General features: G+C 46.9%; 1 long non-coding RNA gene across 2 annotated transcripts in view; it reads right to left on the bottom strand.

The window, feature by feature from the left end:
- The window catches only part of LOC107316385 (uncharacterized), a 69503-nt gene that overhangs the window by 8772 nt on the left and 39792 nt on the right, over positions 1–20939 (bottom strand). Inside the window, exons 1-2 of one of the 2 annotated variants that reach the window (XR_014948433.1) lie at positions 13206–13600; positions 6410–6556 (exon numbers count right to left, since the gene is read on the bottom strand). This is a non-coding gene — a long non-coding RNA (uncharacterized LOC107316385). Of the gene's footprint in view, positions 1–6409; positions 6557–13205; positions 13601–20939 lie in introns of those variants that run through there. The other variant, XR_001556312.3, reaches the window with a different exon arrangement.

Raw genomic sequence — 20939 nt, 5'->3', positions numbered from 1 at the left:
ACTATCATCCTCCTGCAGGAAACTGATACACTGCATTTCTTCTTTCCTTTTCTGCATAAAGGTCAGCATAAAGGTTTCTGGTAGCACTGAGGAGGTTTCCACATCCTGTCACACATCTGGTAAGCCCTTCCAGTCTGAGGGAGAAGTCTGGGGTATCATTACATTTTAGTCATCAGTGTCATGGCCAACAAGATAGCCATCTTCTTCCTCTACCGTGTCTGACCTCAGGATAGGCAGCAGCCAAATCTGCTTGCTAAGGATGACTAAAGCAGATGGTCCAGCACTTAATCTAGCTTTCATCAACCCAGGAATGCCCCCACATCTTCTCCAAATAAAGGGTCTAAGAGTTGGTTTTTGCCAGTACGCCTTACTCAAAATCCAGGCCAGTCACCCATGGATAGTGTTATCACAGTGACACCCATATAAAAATAGAATGATAGAATCATCTAGGTTGGAAAAGACCTTTGAAGATCACAAAGTACAACCATCAACTTGACCTGCTGAGGCACATCACTTAATTATGTCCCTCCATGCCAAGTCCATGTCTCTTACATATATATTCATCTCATTTTATGCCATTGCAACTTTCCTACAGAGACAAGTTTATGTTTTTATCTTGACTGTGTTCCTCCCACCCTGGAAAGCTACACTGTGTTGCTTCACAAAGATGCTGTGAAGATGAAACACTACAGCAATGTAATTAAACCAGAGACAGATAGAGATAGCCCTAAATTAAGCTTCCCAACAGCAGTTCCCTCATCAGTGGGCAAAAGGAAACATATACCACAATTTACAATGGTCCTCGTGCTAAAATGCCTTCTATGAGCAGATGCAAATGCAACTTAATTGTAGGTGATGATACTAAGAAAAAAGCCAGGTAATGAACTACAAGGAAAAAAAATAAGAATATAGGTCCTCTGCCAAGACTTTGCACTTCATAATAATCTCAGCCCTTGGTGAGTTACTTCAGGTTAGAAATGAACAAGCTTTGCAATAAAGGGAAGTTGGTGGCTAAAACCCTGTACATTTGTCAACTGACAAATATCCAGCAGAAGCTTGATATGATAGAGGGAGCAACTGACCATAAACAGAAAACAGTAAGGAAAATAGCATCCAGTACACACTCAGCTTGAATAGCAACCAGGCCTTATTAACCATAGACTCAAACCCTGCTGGCTGCATGGCACACCTTCAAAGCAAGCTAGCAGTGGCTGCATTTCATACGGTGCATAAACATGGCACTTGGGAAGTGAAGATGGTAAAAAATTAGTTTTGGTGGAAATTAGACTGAGTTGCTTTACAGCTACCAGGCTGTATTCTTGGAACATGGCCATGAAGTCACTTCCTAAGGGCTACTGAAGAGCTGGAAAGTGGGAGAGGTTTTGGATCTGAAAGGGTAAGAGGTCTTGCAGGCCAGACTTCTCAATGGCCTGAAAGAACCTTTGCATGAATAGGGAGAAATAGATTTGGGGTATATCTGGACTAGAAAGTGCAGAATAAAGGTGGGTAGGTCAAGACCAGCCCACAAAAGGCCAGGCCAGCAAGCTCTCACTCTGTAGCCTGTGTTGAAAAAGGAAGATGCTTACGTTGGACTTAGCAAGAAGTTTCTACATGCATGACTGGAGAAAAAAGAGGTTCCTGCCTTGTGACAGGAGTCCAAGTGAGTCAGTTGTGGTGGGTGGGGGCATGAGAGGGAAGGGGATGTGGTTAGGGAACAGAGTGTGAGTCACCAAGGAAGCACAGTTGTTGATAACAGCTGGATAAACTCAAAGCAGAGACATGAGGTCTGCTCAGGAGTAAATTCAAGCTGTGATAAAAGCCAAAAACCAGGAGACAGAAACTCCAAGGGCTAAAGCACCACAGTGAGTGCCTGGCAGAGGCTCTTCCTGCTTTGCATCTCAGCAAGGTTTGCAGGATGAAAATCTTGCAACAGACAAGGTGCAAAAGTGATGCTGGCCAAGTTCTTGTGTTTCAGGTTTCAGCAGCAGGTCGAGCTTTGTTCACAGAGATCAGTTGGGTGCTCTCCATTCTTACCTTGCAACCTCAGGTCATGACAGTGGTTGCACACTTCAGTCCCGCTGCACACAAACCCTACACACTTCCTTTTAGAGGTTCAGTTTCCTACAAGCCTTCTGTGCACTCTCTTGGATAAGACACACGAGCACACCCAAGACATGGGACAGCACAAGTTTATTTGAAGTCTGCTACTGCCTCCAATCCTCAACTGCTCTCAGTTGTTCAACTAAATCTGAACCACCTTCACCTACATAGGATGTGAGTGATAGGTCTTCCCAAAGCACCATGCAGCCCCTTGTGTGCTTCAGCCCAAGTTTACTTCTCTTTAAACGACTTTAAACGACTTCAAATGTGTAAAATGTTTCAGGTCTCCCTGCTACATTCCCACCTTTCCTGCCAAGCCATTTGGTGTGAACTGCCTTGTTGCTCCTGCAGAGCTGGGGCTGCCTTTGAGCAACCCAAAAAAGGGGGATGGTGAAAGTTTTGCATTGAAAGCCACTAGAAATAGAAGCAGATTTGGAGACATTATTTCTCCATATTTATGCATGTCAGGGTATTCATTGAGATGAGTTCTCAAACAGACTGGAAAAGTAATTTACACATTTTACACATTTTAAGTCGTTTAAATCACTTTACATGATTTGCATGTATTACAGTGCCTTGATCACGGTGCTTAGTGCACAAAGAGCATGGGAAATATGCTGGCAGGGCTGATCAGTGCAGCCAGCAGCCCAGGCCTCTCCACCTGACAGGACCAGGCCACCTCTCCCCCCCTCCCAGCTCTCAGCATCCCTTGTACATGCCTAAAATCTCCCTCCAACACCCCCCACACACCCCAAAGCCCTATCTAAGCCTGTCCTTTCAGCTGGCTTTGCTCCCATTTCCTGCCTCCCCAGTAAATATTTAGAGGCTGAGACTCATTGCTTTGGCCAGTTTGAAACATGAGCCAGTTGTTGCTAGCTAACAAAAAATGTGTCACAGTCACAAGCTTGCTTTCATGCAGCTGTCACCGCTGTGACCCTCCCCGTGAAAGGAAATGGGACAGAAGCTGGGACAGAGTGGCATAACAGGCAGGCAAAGCAAGGATTGGGCAAGAGATGAACGTCTGGAAACAACAGCTGTGCTCCTCTGTGCTCTTGTGGTCCTTAATGCAGTCCTGCCCACAGCTCTGCCACACGCTGGGACCATTGGTGTCTTGCTGACTGCAGCAGCTTATCAGGGCCTGGAGCAAGGCTTGCTGATAAGACAGATAGGCACAGGGCCATAGTGGGTTATCATGTGCAGGAAGGAGCTTCCCTTTGCAGGGGTAGGACCAGGAGAAGGCCAAGTGTGTCCATCAGAGACAGAGGACAGGGAGGTCAGCCTCTTTGCAGTCACTTTTTGCATAACCCGCATTATTTCTGACTAATAAAGTCTCTCAGAGTGGAGCTGCTGAAGGGAGAAGCATTGCTCTTAGTTCAGGACATGCAAGGGTCCACATGCATCTGAAATTGCCTATAAAAGCTGTTGAGGGCAGTTTGTGGAGCGTGTGAGCTTGAACTCAAGGGCACAGCTGTGCAGAGAACACATATTGCAGCTACCCCTCCATCATCCTGCCTCATGAAGAAGGAAGGCACACATAGCAGGAAAAAGGGGTTAAAAACAAGCACGCTTGGAGATGCAGCTCCCCACTAAGTCAATATCCACTGCAGGTGTGCATGGACACACATTGCAAGTTCAGCTCCGGCAAAGGAGTCTTGATTACTCTGAAGAATAATCACATTTAATGGAACGCACTGGGGGTGAATCGCTTTATGTCAAGCCTTTATTTGCCAAGATGTGCTATAAATGAATATTTCATTATGTTAACAACCCCAGTGGAAAAAAGAGATTTATGTTACAGCCTTTGAACTGGATACACTCTCCGGTGCCTGACTATTGTGAAAAACAGATCCCCCCTCTAACCACTGAGAAGCAACGGGAACCACAACCCTTCTCTGTGGGTTCTCAGCAAGAGTTCGCTTAGTTTAACTGAAAAAAATATCTTTCTTTATAGATTTATCAGATAGCGCCTGCCTGTAAGCATTCGGCAAACACATCAAGGATGTTTTTGCTTGCCAGTGTTATCCTTGATTGCTGCAGTTGAGGTCTGGGGGGCTAAATTCAAAGCTCTGAAGATGTGCTGAAGTGCAGTGTCAATTAGGATGTCTTGTTCCAGGGCAGAACAGCCTCCTGGAAAGATAAGACTTCCTCTGTATGTTCTCTTAAGTCCATAGAACTCATTGCTCTGCTAGAAAGTCATCTGCACTCAGGACTTGGCATCTGGAGGGAGCCCTGTGCCAGGGAACGTCCTGGGCAAGGCTCAGGAAGTCCCATGGGGCAGGGGGACTTGTGAAGCTGCAAGCACACGGTTCTCAAGTAAGATACCTGCTGAGCGTGCACTTCTTACCCCTGCTCTTATCCACTGCCTCCCAAGGGCAACAGGAGCAATACTGCTGAGCAGCCCCAGGCCTAACCCTCCTTTGGAGAGCAAAGACAACTGAGGTGCTTACTTCTGGCACTGGAAGCACTTATATTAAGAGTTACCTGAGTTAGGCATTCCAGTATCAAACAGATCTGCAAAAGCCATGGGGGATCATTTCTTTGCTTAGGTAGCCTTAATGGTGCTCCTGTGTGGTAAGCTGGGAAGGCAGCTAACAGAGAATTTACAGGCTTAGGGAGGCTGAAGATGGAGCCAGCTAAGATGGTGAGAGATATACGTGCACACAGGTGAGTACACGCATGCTGGCAGAGATGTTGCATTGGTAAGGTGAAACCATTAGAATGCAATCTTCTCTTTCTTGCCAGTTTTCAGTCTGCCCTAGGCATGCCTTCACACTAGGACAGAAGTTTTCCTGGGTGGGAATAGGTGTACATAAGTACAGCACTTCCAGAACAATCTCTATGTCCTCAGTAGGAAGACAGGAAGGAGAATATATTCATTCTAAGCATAAATATTACACGTACATAACAAAACTAGGTCCAAATGACTGGATGAAAATCATTGGAGCATGTCTATTTGGTTCAAGAACATCTTAAATATCACGAGTGGCTGCTGTGTTCCTATCCATATGATATATATGGCAGTAGGTGTCGGCCCCTGTGCAGGCTGTAGGGTGACATTTTGTAGGCAAAGTGTCAACAAAACACTGCCACAGGGGCCAAGCCTGTGATATTGCTTACTTTCCTCTTTTCTGGGTACAGAGAAAGTGCACTATCTGCCAGAACTCCCATTCTCAGAAGTGATGCAATCACAGAATAGGCACCCATGCAGAAGGAAGAGATGATATTAGAGAAATCTCTGTTTTATCCATTGAAATGCAAAGGGAGCTTGATGCACATCTCCATTTCCAAGCAGAGCTCTGTGGTTGCTGAATAAACATCAGAGCAATTTGCTAATGAATGCCCTAATTACTGGTGTCTGGATAAACTAGGGTGAAATGGGCATCAGGGGTCACCCAGGTGCTTGTTGTCATGGAGTGAAGACAACAGATCCTTTTTCATAGTTACATCATATTGCCCCTTGGGATGGGACTGAATGTTTATCCAGAAACACTCTCCTTCCCATGCAGCTCTGAACCACAGTGAGATCCCAGCTCACGCTTGATCCACACCCAGTCCATGTTCACCTGTCCTGAGGCATGCCATCCTAATGTGTGGACCTTTCCCCCTCAATCATATCCTAAGAGAGCTGCAAGTGAGGGACAGGTCTGTACTCACATGGAGCCCACTGTCCCTCTGTAGGACAGGCTACTCCCCGTGAGCTATAGCCAACATGCTGGAGAAGGTCCAATCAAAGCCTTGCACAGAGGCAGCAATACATCCCTCTCTGCAAAATACATCTCTCAGGATTGCATTAGCAACATCCGCCTGTGCCTATAGTTATCCTGCAATTAGTTACTATCCAACTTCCTCTTCCTCTAGTAATTATGAGCATCTAGCTAATGAGAGAAGTTTTTATTAATAGATCCAAATGCACCACAAGTTACAGTATCTCACACTTGCTTCTGCCACAGTCTCCAAGGTCTCTCCATCCTTCCTGCGTGACAATGAGATTCTTTTCCATGTTGGCAATGCTCTCAGCTATCTCATCTGCAGAAGTGATCCATTCACTGCCCCATGTGTGCTCAGCTCATTAACAAATATATTAATGAAGATGGGTTCCAAAGCAAAACCCTGAGTAGCACTGTTTGCTTCTGAACTCATCCTGTTGATTCCCTTGTGAACTGCCTCCCACCCACTCAAAATTGTTGTAGTAATACTTGGGTTTGCCTACTTCATTAGAAAGAAAGGTCACCCATCAATAAAAAGTAAAGAGTTCAACTGAGCTGAGCTGGTCACACAATCACTTGCTCAAAATATTATCGTATCTTACCTTGGCTAACATGGATCCTTCAGTTTAAGCAGTCTGGTCAGTAGATCAGAGAAGCTTGGGTCCAGAACAGAGCAGCTGTCCTCAGTCTGGTGAGATGGAAGCAATTCTGTGTTCATCTATGTGTAGGAGTCAGTGATGCTTCTACATCTGCAGAAGAAAATTCCATACTGATTAGCTCTTTGCTTTTACAAGGTGAGCATGCAGATGGGTCTGTACATGGAAAGAAAATAAGTGGCTCTCATTCCTTTGACAAGGATGCTCAATGACACATCGTTGTGTGAAGGAACATCTCTGGCACAGCCAGCATCACCTCACTGAAATTAGAACCGGTTCAAAACTACACTGAAAGACTGAAGTGAAAACTAAACCAAATCTGACCCGCATTGGTGATAACAGTGATGAGCAATAACATGATTTACTGTTTTTAGGAAAACTGGTCCTGTCCTGCATAGGCAGGGTGGACCTGTAAGGGAGAAAAGAAGCAGGATCTTGACCATTCAGACCAATTGCACTGATTTCAGTAGAACCAGAACTCCCCCTAATGCCTCACCTCAAAAGGAAGTAATGACAACTAACTGGAGCTAAGGTATTTGACCACAAGTGCAGAGCAAAACCTGCAGGCACGTGGAGAACACTGCTTACATAAGCAGTTCAGTCTGGGAGTTCACATTGTCCTCCTATTGACAGAATACTGACCATGTGAGTGGCGCAGACATTCCTTGGGCAGGGGGCAGGGAGAGAAGCATGACTGAATACTGCAGGATGGTTAGATTTCAGACAGGACCAAGAAGTGCAGGACCTTTCACATTCTTGCTAAGAGAACAACCTCCCAGGAATGCGTTATGAGCAATGCATGCTGTCACATTGCTGCCACCCCAGCAGCACCTACAAACCTCAAAAGGGTCACTGCTGAGTCCTTCAACAAGCATCTCTTACTGTACTGTTCTGATTGCCCTCAGCTCTTGGCAGAAGCTTCTACCAGACCGAGAGGTGCTAATTCAACATATTGCAGGCAAAAGAGAGATGGTGACCCCTTAGAAATGCTCATTCTTTTTTTCCACAGTAATTTACATAAGCTCTCTGGGATATTTATGACTGCTTTGCTCCAAGCAAGTCTGACCTGTCAGCGTGGATGAAAGATCAAGCGGCAGTGGAGCATCAGGTCTTCCAACAGTGCTGGCTGTGCTTGTGCCCATACGCTTTTGCAGTACAGGGTAAAACAAGCTTGGTGAAATTGGTTCAGATGAGCACTTTCTCCCTCACACATCCCACAGCCTAGAAGCAAGTGATTCAGTTGCAATCTCTAATCTGTGAAGTTGCAGTAACTTGGTTGGCTCTGCCTAAAAGTACCTTGATGGCCAGTAACACTGGAAATAATCTCCTATCCAAATAATCCTATCATCATAATCTCATCATCAAGGACTGACATCTCTCTTAGCTTTATGTGAAGCCTTACCAACCTGCATGCTGGCTGCTGGTATATCGCAGCCACAGAAAGCTTGTGCTCCCTGAGTGCCTACTGTATGGAAAATTACTGCCTGAGTTACTGCTGAAAAGGTGCTTTTTCCCCCATTGCTGTGCTCAGAATGCACTTCAGAGATTCCCCTGGGCTAGGCACACAGTCTATAGACTCACTCGTCTAGACCATCTCTTCTTAAGGGGCAATAGAGGAGAGTCAGAGTGGAGGGCTGAGCCCCGATAGTCAGCATTTAGGGTGCCTCAGAGACAGAGAAACTACCTCTGCTTTACCCCAGGGCAGTGAGGCTGAACAGAGTTCATCCAAGCACTAAGGCAATGCCTGGGTCTTAAAGTTTGCCTCTGCAGTGCATTTTGAACAGGCAGCAATCAGGTAGAGGAAGGCAGCTCCAGTAGAACATTACCAGCCTTGGCAGAGTTTCCCTTGGGCTTGGTCCAAAGAGGCCATTTGAGTTCATGATACGGAGACTGCAGAGGTTGTGCTTTACACAGTAGCTGTCTCACCTGGCATGGACTGGTGTCGTTTTGAAACATGCCCTTCCTCCCCAGCCCCTTCTAACACACAACTCCAGCACAAAAGAAAATCTACAGGCTCGGCAACTGTAAGCGCCTCACCCCAGACTCCATCATCAGAGCTTCCTATTGCAGTGCCAGCAGCCTAAAAGGATAACCCACCTTTCCTTATGTATTTGCATAAAAACCACATCCACAAGATGCTTGAGATTAATCCGGCTGATCTCTGCCATCTGCCAGCTGTGGTTTTGGAAACAGGTGTTCCCACTTGATTCTATGGCTTCAGGAGGTTGGACAGGCTCCCCTGCCATGATGGCAATGTTAGACAAGATATTTGGCAGGTCTCATCCCCAGCACAACATGTGGAGTACCCTGTGAGTCCCCCTGTATGAGTCAATGGGGTCAGTCTACAGGTGGTGAACTGGCAAGTCTGGAAGTCAGTCCCTGCAAGCTTATGGCAAAGGGATGGGTGACGGTGGGGAGGAGGCAGCCTCCATGCCCAGCATTTTTACACAGCAGCCCTAGGCTCACTCTGAACCTCTCAGGAAGGTTTATCCTCCTGCAGACATCAGAGAAGTAGAAGAGAGAGGGGCAAGTGTAGAGAAGAAGGAGGATGCCTTCTTGGTTTCTGGAGTTTCAGAGTACTATGGACACTTAACCTAAACCTTTTTGTGGATAGGAGGCTTGCACCAGTTGTCCCACTTTTCACTGATACACACAATGATGCGGGGCTGGAAGAGGCCTTACTGCACATCCAGCTCCAACCCCTGCCATCAGCTGGTTGCCTCCCACCAGCTCAGGCTGCCCAGGGCCCCCTGCAGACTTGCCTTGCATCCAACCTCCAGGGATGGTGCATCCACAATTCTTTGGGCAACCTGTGCCAGGGCCTCATCACTCTCTGGACTACAGGCTACTGCTTTATAACAGTCTCTCCGACAGAGAAGCTTGATTTTATGTACAAGAAGCTTCTGCCTCCTACATTAACCCCTTCAGCAGCTGCCCTGATATGCTATCTGCCTCCAGCTGAGGAAGGAGATCAACCATCAGCCTGGCAAAGGGGCTGGAGACCCACAGGGATGGGCAGGATGCCCTATTAGAAATTTCCACTTTCAGCCAACTGCAACAATCATGGAATATAGAAGGATCCATAAAGATCACAAAGTCCAACTCCTGGACTTGAAATGGCCCTAAGTAAATAGTCCTACATAATGTTGCAGCTATTCCTCAAGCACAGGAGAGCCACCTGCATCAGCTCCAGCTGCTAGAATGGCTCCAGGAATTTCCCTACACCTGATTCTATGGTTGCCACAGCCCTACAGCAGTGCTATGTGGGAATGTTGGCTTCCACCTGCACCCTGTGCTGTCCTCAGTAGCTCACAATGCATCTCTGACCTCCCAGGGCTTTTCCCCTTATCCAGCAGAGTTGTTTCTATGGCAACAGAAATGGTTTGCATTTTTAAATGCTTCTGCAAGGACATCCATTAGAGAGCATGATGAACAGAAGGATGCAACAGCGCTCTGCCAATGTGGGGCTGAGTGGTGGCCTCAGCACAGGGCAAGCAGCTCCACAGCAAACCCAGGTGTCCATCACTCAGTGCAAGGCCATGCTGGAGTATGAGTGCCTCCTCTTTATGTCCCTTCTGCAGGGAGTCCTGCTTGCACATGAAAAGAAGATCCAGAGAGGAAAGCTGTGTTACTGGCAGCTTATCACAGAGTTAAAAACAACCAGTTTCATCAAAAAGAAAAGGAAAGCTTTCTGTTTTTTTCTCTTTCCAGAAGATACTAAAATTGAGTGCTCTGTTCTCATTTAAATGGACAAGGACATTCAGGCAGCATTCGCCAAGTTTCCTTCCCAAAAGAGTCTCAGAGAAAGTCCTGTAAGGGATAATTAACCAGCTAACAGGCAGGAAGCGAGGATAAAAATAAGTGGAATATTTCCACCGTGGAAGACGATTATCTGTGAGATCTATTCTTGTGATGGCACCATCCATTACGCATTAATTCACAGGAGGACTATCCAAGTGTTGTGTTTGGATGCCTGGCCAATGCCAGAGAAGGCAGCCCCAAAACCCAGTGCACCTTCTGCCAGGGGTGGGCTTGTCCTAGCTGCTGTTTGCCTGGGGACATCTGGAGTGGTCTGGGAGGTGGCTTCTAGGAACAGGCTCTGCAAGCATCTACCCAGCAGGATAAAAAATGAAGCTGTTGCTATGGGATTCCAGTCTTTGAGTTTTCAGTGAGGTTTTGCTGGCTCCTTGCTTTAGGAAGGGGAGGATCCAATTCACAGAAGATACGTGGCCAGAGGCTATAGAGAAAAACAACATGGATTTCAAGCAGCTCCTACTAGGAAAGAGCACCTGGAGCAGAGCAGCGAGTTTTGAAGGTTGCTCATATTAATAACCCATCTGTAATGCACAGGCACCAGCACGCCTGTGTGACAACGTTGAGTGAAATTGCCTGCACAGCCTTTGGCTTTGCATCATCTGTTTCCATCCAAAGAAACCACGCAGGAACTGAATTATGGGTTCTTAATGATGGATGGCAAGGGTGGGGCAAGGGGTAGGAGGGATGGGGATGGGCCCTCCCAGCTCTGAACAAGGAACCCACCACCATTTGTGCTGACTGCAAGCTGATCCTTCCCAAGAGACAAAACTCACTCCATCATCTACCTGCAGGACAGAGGTGGCAATGAAGGTCTCCCTTCCTCCACTAAGCAAAGGACAGAAAGCTCGAGGGAAAACACACTGATGCAGATCTCAGCTGTGTGAAATGCACACTCAGGTGGGACAGGGAACTCAGAGAGGTACTGAACACCCCAACCTGTATGGGGGATCAGTGGGGCTCTGAGCTATACTTGTAGATCTTAGGAGAAGACCTCACTTTTGCTGCATGCCACTGGTGGGGCTGATCTCCCGTGACCCCAGCTACCAGACTTGTTTAATGTTCCTTCACCTCCCTTCTGTTTGTTTAGTTGGTGTACTGCTTATGTGCATAGAAATCACCTGAAACCAGGATGTAACACAAAAGAAACAACCCTTAGCACCCACAACTAATTATATTGATTACATCAATATCAATAAAAAACAGGGAAAGATAAACTGATTGGTGTGGTCTTGAATGAATCATAAAAACACAGAATATCCTGAGCTGGAGTGGACCCATAAGGATCATTGAGTCCAGCTCCTGGTTCCACACAGCACCATCCAAAACTCAGACTGCATTCCTGAGAGCATTCTGCTCCAGCATAGACTCCCCATTCCCATATAGGAATCAGAAAACTCAACAGTGCATTGCTGACAGGGGGAAATTCAGAGAGAAAATGCTACCACATCCAGGAGCCTGGACAGGCTAATTTTGGGCTCTTCGGGTGATGATATTCAGATGTCCCTTCATGTGAGCAGACAGATCATCTGCTCTTTTTTTTCCCACCACATACAGCAGACAGATAACTTAACATGCAGCACAATTTACACTTGCAGGGTTCTGCCCTATGTCTTTGAAAAGCCTTGCCAATCCATAGCACAGAAGGACATAAACATGCAGACACAAGGACCCCTCATGCTCTAGCCACCAAACTACCTATTGCAGTTCTCCCTTGGCTTTAATCATACCTCACTGGGGACTACTTCAGAGGGAAAACTTGCCCAGTATAGCTCCAGCTGGGCCTCCCCTGCAGTTCACCTGGGGGCTCCCCTATAATTACCAATACCACTAATGAATAGGTCAACAGCGCAGAGAGCCACTGAATCCTACAAGAAAGGTTGTTTTTTTTTTTTGCTGGCAAACCATGTTAGACTATGCCCAGCTGCTGTCAGAAATGCATTTCCTCTGTGGTGATGCCACCAGAAATCCCAGAGCCATCTCTCCCCTCAGGTCCCTGCTCTGTCACCCTGGGTTTAGATTAAGAAGCTGGTGGGTTTCCTGCTCCCATGGCTTCAGGGCAGAGAAGATACCCAGAGACTGTGAAAACAGAAAGGACAGCAAAGCTGATATTACAGCTGAGCTGTGATGTGTTGAATTGAAGCCCTGCCTCGGGTATGACAGCAGACCTGGTAACAAGCAAAGGCCAAGGAAGAAGAGCACACTAAATGGACTGTTAGCATTGCTGGGTTTTGGTTCTAGAAGAGACCTGGCAGGGGGAAAAGAAACCTTCGTCGCCAGTGAAATCCCACTTAACACAAATAAGTGAAATCCTTCACAAAGCCCTGAAAATTCCCACCCTGCAAACACAGTACTTGGTGCCCTGCTCTGCTGCAAAGCTCCACATCTTCCCTCCACCCACCCACCCACCAGCTGTCTCCCTGCTACAGATACATCCGTCCTCATTGCTGCAGCACAGAACAAATGTGCTTCTTGCAAAAGAGCTTCCCCCAAACACCCTTCTCATTTCAGCTAAGGAATGATCTCTGAGGATCAACCACTTGCAAAGCTTATTCCTTCCCAGACCTTTAGTCCTCTGGGCTCCTATTTTCTCTCATTAGGGAATGAGAGCAGACTGCATAGAGATGTAACTGAACAAGTTAAGTTTTTGTATTTGTTGGTGCCCCTCTTGCAATTGGGTTAGTGGAGGTGCAGGGGTTAAGCTAGTGGGAGCACTGGGCACAGAATTATTCATTAAATGAAGCAGAAAATCCTTCTCTTTTCTTTCTTGGTGCTGCCCAGCCTCGCTGGGTGCCTGTAGGACATGTATGACTGTGCAATTGCCACCAACTATCACCAGCCTGGGCTTGAAACTCCGGCATGGAACTCCATTTTGAATTAAATGCAGCTGCCTTTATCTCACCTCAGGTTTTACTGATGGGTAACATACCTGCATTAACTCTACCAACATCTTGGCTAATCAGATGCAGATCTCCAAGACTCAGATCCAAACAGGAGCCTGGTGACAGCACCCCAAGAATGGTTCTCTATCTGTGACCTCACAGAACAGCAGTGGGTGTATAACACTCACACAAAATGACTGCAGGCAAGGTGACCCTCAGGGTGATGCTGAGCACTCTGTTTCTCTCATAAGCCTTACAAAAAATCAGGCCTTAAAAACAGCAGTGTTGAATACCAATGAGAGCTAAGATTAGTGAAGGAGCAGCTGCTTGACATTAGGTGCACCATCCTTCACCTGCCTGGGGCATTGACTGGGGGAAAAATGGCAGAAAGGAGACAACTGAGCTTTATCTCGACTGGTTCTTTCTATCAGTGTCATGAGAACTTACTGAGGAGCTCGGGACCAAAATATAGCAGAGGACCCACCTCTGCCTGGGCCACAGCAATGTCACAGTGCCCATCTCCATGGTACAGATGCATTGGTTCCATGCTTTCCCAAGGCTGTTGGGATCTGCAGTGCTGATCCTGAGATCCTGGCTAAGTCCTGGTACATGCCACCTCCATTATCTTTAGCAAGGATGAGTCAAAGACAATCTCTTCGTGTTAGGTATTCCTCTGGGAGGTCTTGCAATTGCATGAGAACCCCTCTGGGACAAGTTCAGTGCAAGCTCGCCTATGAGTTTTCCCCTACATCTATCTGGCATATGCACCCTGCTGAAGTCACAGATCAAAAAGGACAAAACAGAAAGCCAACAAACCTGATCAGGAGTTTAAGGGAATGTCAAGATCTGTTACTTTCACACCATGCTGCATCTCACCTGCTGCACACACCCTAGTTCAGAGTGTGCCAGCACTACCATACAGATTTTCTGTGGGAAGAAACTATAGCTGAGGAATCATCCCTTCTTGGAGGGTGGACGAGTCTCAAAGGCTTGAAGCTGGTGCTAGATCACAGCAGCAGGTTATCTGCATGTGAACTTGTCCACAACAGTGTCAACGGTAAAATCAAGGTGTCTGTCTTTCCTACAAAAGAGAACAGGACTGAGAAGCTGTACTACATATTATAACCCAAGTGGGTCACAGGTTGCCCAAGGAGGCTGTGGATGCCCCATCCCTGCAGGCATTCAAGGCCAGGCTGGATGTGGCTCTGGGCAGCCTGGGCTGCTGGTTGGTGACCCTGCATACAGCAGGGGGTTGGAACAAGATGAGCATTGTGATCCTTTTCAACCCAGGCCATTCTATGATTCTATGTGGTACTGTGCTCCAAGATCTTGGTCTTGGAGCTGCCCAAGATCCTGCCCAAGTTTCCAGCCTAGTCTAAGCCCTATCAACACACATGGACCAGGCTGAACCCCACCACTCTTTGAAACCCAGCAGGAGAAGAGAGCAAAACATCACTAGCAAGACTCTGGGGAAACAGCCACTTGAATTCCAGCTCAGCTGTAAATGAATTGCCTCCAGCTGCAGCCACCCTGCAATATACTCCAGCTGCAAGCCTGTGCAAGGGTAACGAGAAGAGGGTGAGACTTGTGCTAGCTTGCATTGATCTGGCCTCATGCAGGCAAACCAGAAGCACATGATAGGAAAAAATGACCTTTTTGCTAGGCTTCCTTTGTGTAATTCAATTACCAGGACTAACAATTGCTGCCCCAGACTTGCAAAGATGACAGGGAGGGGCACAAAGTGAGACCACCCGTGCTGCAGTGAGTCAGGTGCTGGGAGAAAGCATCAGGGCTCCTCATTTCAGACACAAGGACAGGTCAGGCTCTGTGCATGGCAAGAGAATCAAAGGAGTGGGGACACTGTCCTGCCCTTAAAAGAGGGTATTTCAGTATCTCCGTGCAGAGTTCCTGCCAAACACTGATAGCAAACAGCTTGCCACAGGATCTGGAGCTGGTTCATTGACAGTGCAAAAAGAGCACCCATTAATTCAACTTATTTTTTTACGAAGTTTTATTTTTAGTGCTTGAGAGCAGCATCAGATTGGCAGCATTATAAATAGAAGACATCTATTTATCCTGTAGTCTGGGTAGCACAGTGCTAAGTCAGTTTTGTGACCTCAATAAATCCAGATTCGGTGCTCTCAGGGATGTGTCACTATAGAAATAACATTTCCTTTTCTCATTCATATGCATAGCCAGGGGGATGGATTATGCCAAGAGGGGGTGCTGGCCTTGTAAGCCAGTCTGATGCTGTTTGATCTGTCTTGATGTGATACAGGCTGACACAGCAACGAGATCCAGCTTCAGATCTCCAAGTCCTTCCCAAGAGGTGGTTCCCTGCCATACACACACAGCATCACAGTGTCCCTGAATGATGGCCAGCTCTGTGCACTTGATGAAATTGCTGTGCCCTTGTCCACAGCACCCGTAATGATAGAGTGCCCAGGCTAAGAGTGAGAACAGCTTGCTGCTCTGCAAAGGCTGAAAAAGAGACAGCACAAGAAGGAGATCTATCTGGAAGCAGAACCTATTTGTTTGAACAGCATGGAGCTAAGATGGTGGTTTTTTACCAATGTGCGTGACTGTAAATAACTATTCACCCCAAGCCCCTGAAATCACTGAGTTCCCACCTGGGAACCAACCTGTTTGCAACATGAGTCACACTCCTCTGATGTCTTCCACTGGGAGCCCAAAGAGCACAGAAACCAGGAGCTGAATTGGATGAATTACAGCAGCTGTTGGTTTCTGATCATTTCATTTTCAGTGAGATTTTTATAGTTTCAAAAGCTGGAAGCCTGGACTAGTACAAGCTGCTTGGCTCAGATGCAATGATTTATCTTCAGGAGAACTGCAATGTAACCCGCTGCACTGCCCTGCAGCAAACGTCTGCCTGAGCTGCTGAATGAGCTGCTTCATTCAGACTTCCATTCTCCTCCTCATTTGGCATAGAAGGGGAGGGCAGACAAGTGGGAAGGAGATGTTTCAGGCTTATTGGAGCCCACAGCAGTATGAGAAGATGGCTATGGAGTGGAGCAATCCTTACGGATGTGCTCTGATACCCTTAGTGTCTGGGTCTAGAATTACTGCTGGAGAAGTCTAAAGGCTGATTTTCTGCAGGCCTTTCTGTTCATGGAAATGGAAGCAAAATGAGACAGTATGTGGGGAGAAGGAAAAGCAAAAGAGAAAGAAAAATGATGCACAGCAAGATGAGAAAAAAATAAGGCAAGGTTTGGTTGGGAACGTACATTTTCTGCTAAACACTGCTGCCTGATTTTAGAGTTATCATCCTTGGCTCTAAACCCACCACGGAGTCATCACAGAGTTGCAAATGCAGCCTGCTCCATTAAATGAGGACTTCAGCTAGCATCCCAATATTCACAAATGGCACTATATAGCTCAAATGCCAGGCTGGGATGAGATTTCATTATGATTGCTGTAAGGCACAAAAGGCGTTGGAGCTCCCTGGCAAGTGATGATCCCATTTCATGGCAGCTCTTGAGATTTCAAATGAGTTTCCGCTGCCTGAAATGAAAGCTGCATCTTTCAGATGTTTGCAAAAGGAAAAAAGAAAATGGAATTCTGTTGAAATGCCCTAATTTGGGATTCAAATCTAAATCCTGTTCAGGAAAGGAAGGACAGGGATGTGGTGCTGCCTGGAACTCAGCTCTGCTGCCCTGGAGACACAGCAGTGTGCTACCCCAGGAGGGTCTCTGCTTCCTTCCCCAAGGCAGTGAGTCCCCCAGCTCCCTGCAGGGAGCCCAGTTCCCAATACACATTGGGGTGCTCCAGAGAGAGAGCAAACAGGCTGGAAAGCTGACAGCACAAAGCGAGCTTATCAGCTTGGCTTTGCTTGGATCTCTTCATAACCCACCAGCTGAGCTACACAGAAGGCTGTTTTCCTATTTATTTAATAATTAAAGTGTAGCTCCCCCCCTCACCTCCCCCAGTTTACCAAATGAGGTTACAACATTCAGCTGTTTGCCTAAAGATTTGTGCCATGCTGCTCACTGAGGTATCAGAGCCTAGATGGAATTGAGAGAGGATGGAAGGCTTTGCTGAAGAAGAGCTGTATGCATTCACCAGCTGCACATGATGTTAAAACAAACTGCATGCAGGAAGTCAGCCATTTTCCATCTGCTGCATGGCATGGAGTTGCTGTGATTCAGCCCAAGACTCCCTTCCTGGCTTAATACACTCCACATCTACTCAGGGGCCCCTACACCTCCTGTCCTTCATCTTTAGGGCTGAGGACCGGACATCTGGAGGATGCCCAGGGAGTGCTGGGGTCACCATTGCTGGAGATGTCCCATAGCCATGGGGATGTGGCACTGAGGGATGTGGTCAGTGGGCATGGTGGGGTGAGCTGCAGTTGGACTTGGTGATCTGTGAGGTCTTTTCCAACCTGAGTGATTCAATGATTTCTTGGCATGTAGCGCTGCTTGGACTTGTATTAAAGACAGTGTTTGCTGTGACCCACTTGAAAATGTACACTAGACTTACACAGCCCTGCAGCATGGCCCAGAGACAGGCACAGGTCCAAATTAAAGCGTCATTAGAAAGCATTGCATGGTTCAGCCTGAAAGATTTCTTTCATGGTGTCTTAGGTTTGATAGACATTTGCCATGGCAAGGAAAGACATCCTGCAGGGTCTTTAGGAACACTACACTGAGTGTCCATTTCAGTCAATAGCATCTTGATCCAGCTTATTCTACTACTGAAAAAGTCCCAACTGCATTTTCTCCCTGTACTGAGCCAAATCCCCTGAGTTGTGAGATGCAACACAACAGCAGTTGCTTTTAGGGTTGCAATTTAAAGAAGGAAAATGGGAACCATACTTGCTTTCTAATTTCTGATCCTCGGATGCATCACGTCTAATGGGACTGAAGACACTGCTGGACTGTGACCCACACAGTCCATACCAGTGCATGAGTTCATGCTCTGCCCCTGGCCATATCCAGAGCCTCAGAGAGGTGAGACGCTTCCAGCCCTGCTGTGCCCCTGGCACTAAGGCATGATGGCAGTGGGTTTGGGGCAGGACTGCCTGCTGGGTGCTCTCAGATGGCAAAACAGTGACTTTGTCCCCCCCCAGCTCCATCCTTTAGCAGGAGTCGGTCAAGAGCAGCCTCTTAACTGAATTCAAGCAACCCTGAAAGCGCAGTTTATATATTTCTAGATCATTAAGCCTTCTCCTAGCGACAGCATTTGAAAGGCATGCTGATGCTTCATCCCCAGCCCCCCTCCCTCCCTCCTTTTTCTGCTTTTTGGCTCTTGAAATTAAAAGATAAGCTTTGTAAATCTCGCAGAGAAGAGGGAACTGTCACTTCAGCTTTAGAAGACAAGCCAGTAAAGAAACAAAATTCCTCTTTTGGCAGAGGAGAAAATCCATTAATAAAGGCTTAGAAACAAAAGTTCCCAACACAATTAAAGGCAAACCTAAGCCTTTGAAAGCAGAGGGCACGACATTGGAATACACAGAAGTGATAGAGATGAAAGCCTCCATTGTAGCACTGTTGAAAAAGTAAAGAAAGTATCAATGGATGCATTTGCCTAAACCAAACTAGATGAGAGGCTTTCTAGAGAAGGGCTGGAGCCTTCCCATGTGTTTGCACAATACCAAGAGCCGCTGGGCTCAGTCTTAATTAGGATCCTGGGGGCATTACTAGAATAAGCTGGGGAGGGAAGGGTCACAGCAGCCATTATTGGGGGGAAAAGAAACAAAAAAAACCCCACAAGGCTCCAGCATTTTCAATGGGAAATTTTCCACCTGGGGAACCTAATTTTTCTTTCCAGCTTGTTGAACTAAAGCAAAAACAATCGGCGCTGTCAAGGCATTTGTTCTGCAGGAAAGCTTGCTGAGGACATGGTGCAGCTCTCTGGGTGCAGGTGGCTTTCAGCAGAGGCCTGAATCTGTGGACACCTCCAGAAAGCACTGAGAAGAGCAGGACTGCTCTCACAGTGTAAGAGCACAGAGCCCATCCATATCCCTTATCCTGGGACTGGGATACTAAACAAAACTGCTGTTGGGGTGTTTTCCTCTTAGGACAACAGCCCAAAGCCAGGTTTGGCTTGACCCTAGACAGCTGCACCATGCTGGGAATGTATTTCCATCCTGAAAACTCCAAGCATGTGAAAAGGAGCATGAAATTCCCCCCTCCAGTGATCAACTGGAGTTAGTGTTAATGCAATAAACAACCTGTGATGACTTCTGCTATGTTATGTTCCCTGTGCTTTTGAAGAGTTTCAGCATGGACTGTATGGTTCTCTTGTTTCTGGAGAGGGATATATATCTCCAGAGGGTATATCCCAAGGGGAAGCAGTTTTTCCTGCCTAGTGTGTCAACAGGGACAGTGTGTATTCTCATGAGAGATTCTCAAATTAATGCTAGTTTTAACTTAGGGCTTCATAAGAAGGGCAAAAGATTCTTTATAGCAAAACTCATTTTCCTTGTGACGTCAGAGGTAGACACTGCATGGTAAGGATGGTGCCCAAGGACACTCAGAGAGCTTCAATGAGCTGCAGGTGAGAGCTGAACATGCAGCACATTTCCAAGTTTGCTTTCCTTGCTTACATGGTGGCTACGCTGGCATCTTTTCCCCTCATGAGGTCTATCGCTACAGCTAACTGGTGACTTAATACCACTTTAAATACCCTCTACAGGGATGCCTTGGGTTGCTTATCAACACAGCTGAAATACGAGAGCAGGCAGGAGCTGTGCCAGGCCCGCTCATAGCCAGAGGATGCCCATGGTGGTCAGACACTGGTGAGCTGCAAGGAGCTGTTCCAGATGGACAGGCGGGGAAATCAGCCTTTCCACTCCGTCTGCCATTCACTTCCTCTTGCTCTGAAGCCCCCTGAGGGTTTCCCATTAATGTCAGCTAATAGCACAATCTCTGATGAAAGCAACCATCTGGTTTAAAAGGAAAAAGGCAACTCGTTTCACCCAGGTCATCAAGTGGCTTCCCACTGATAATGACTGCATCTGTGGGCATTCATCAAATATGGACCCAGTGACCAAAAGCTGAAGGGCTGTTACTTCTCCCCCTAGCCCATATTTCTCACTCATCTTTGTCTATGGCAATCAGAAGTCCTCTCTTTTTTTCTTTATGGATACCATAAAATATGGATATCATAAAGACAGGTACCATAAAAGCAGATATCACAGATGTGTGTTTGTCCATCCTGTACAACCAAGATCAAAGTATCTTCTGCTATTCACCTACTTCCATGGATAAGAAAGCAAGTAAGAGACATGCTAATTCATGGTCCTCCGCTCTGAGCATAAAAGTAGGTCCCATGGAAGGTTTTAGCTCCTTTTTTATGCTTTCTGTTGGTTGGTTTTATCACCAAGGAGACTGAATTCCTGCACTCACTGTTTTAGACATTCACTGGAACATAAATCCCCACTTCTGTGCCAATGGCTATCACAGCATAATTGCATAAGCTGTGTGTTGCGCGTGTGAGCTTTTCCCACCGTATATGTGATCTGCTGGGTTGTTATTCCTGCTCGGAGGGAAAACAGTGCCCTTCACATCAGTGCTGAGCCCATGCACCTCTTAGCATCATGGCTGGGAGCTGCCACGAAGTTTCCCGCTGCATGGTCATAGAGAGCTCTGCATAAAACACATCAGTGCGTTACAGAAAGGAAAATGAACTCTGCTGTACTTCTGCAGCAATGGCAGAGACCACATCAGAGCATATTTGTGTGACCAGGCTACTTGCATTCCTGTCCCTTGTGCGCAGGAACGGCTCCCTGCACACACTAATCCTGCTCTCCCAATGAC

This window comes from Coturnix japonica, chromosome 7, assembly GCF_054131305.1.
Source record: "Coturnix japonica strain WE chromosome 7, WE-NBRP24, whole genome shotgun sequence".
In the NCBI taxonomy this organism is placed as follows: domain Eukaryota; kingdom Metazoa; phylum Chordata; class Aves; order Galliformes; family Phasianidae; genus Coturnix; species Coturnix japonica.
This window is presented reverse-complemented; position numbering and strand designations above follow the sequence as displayed.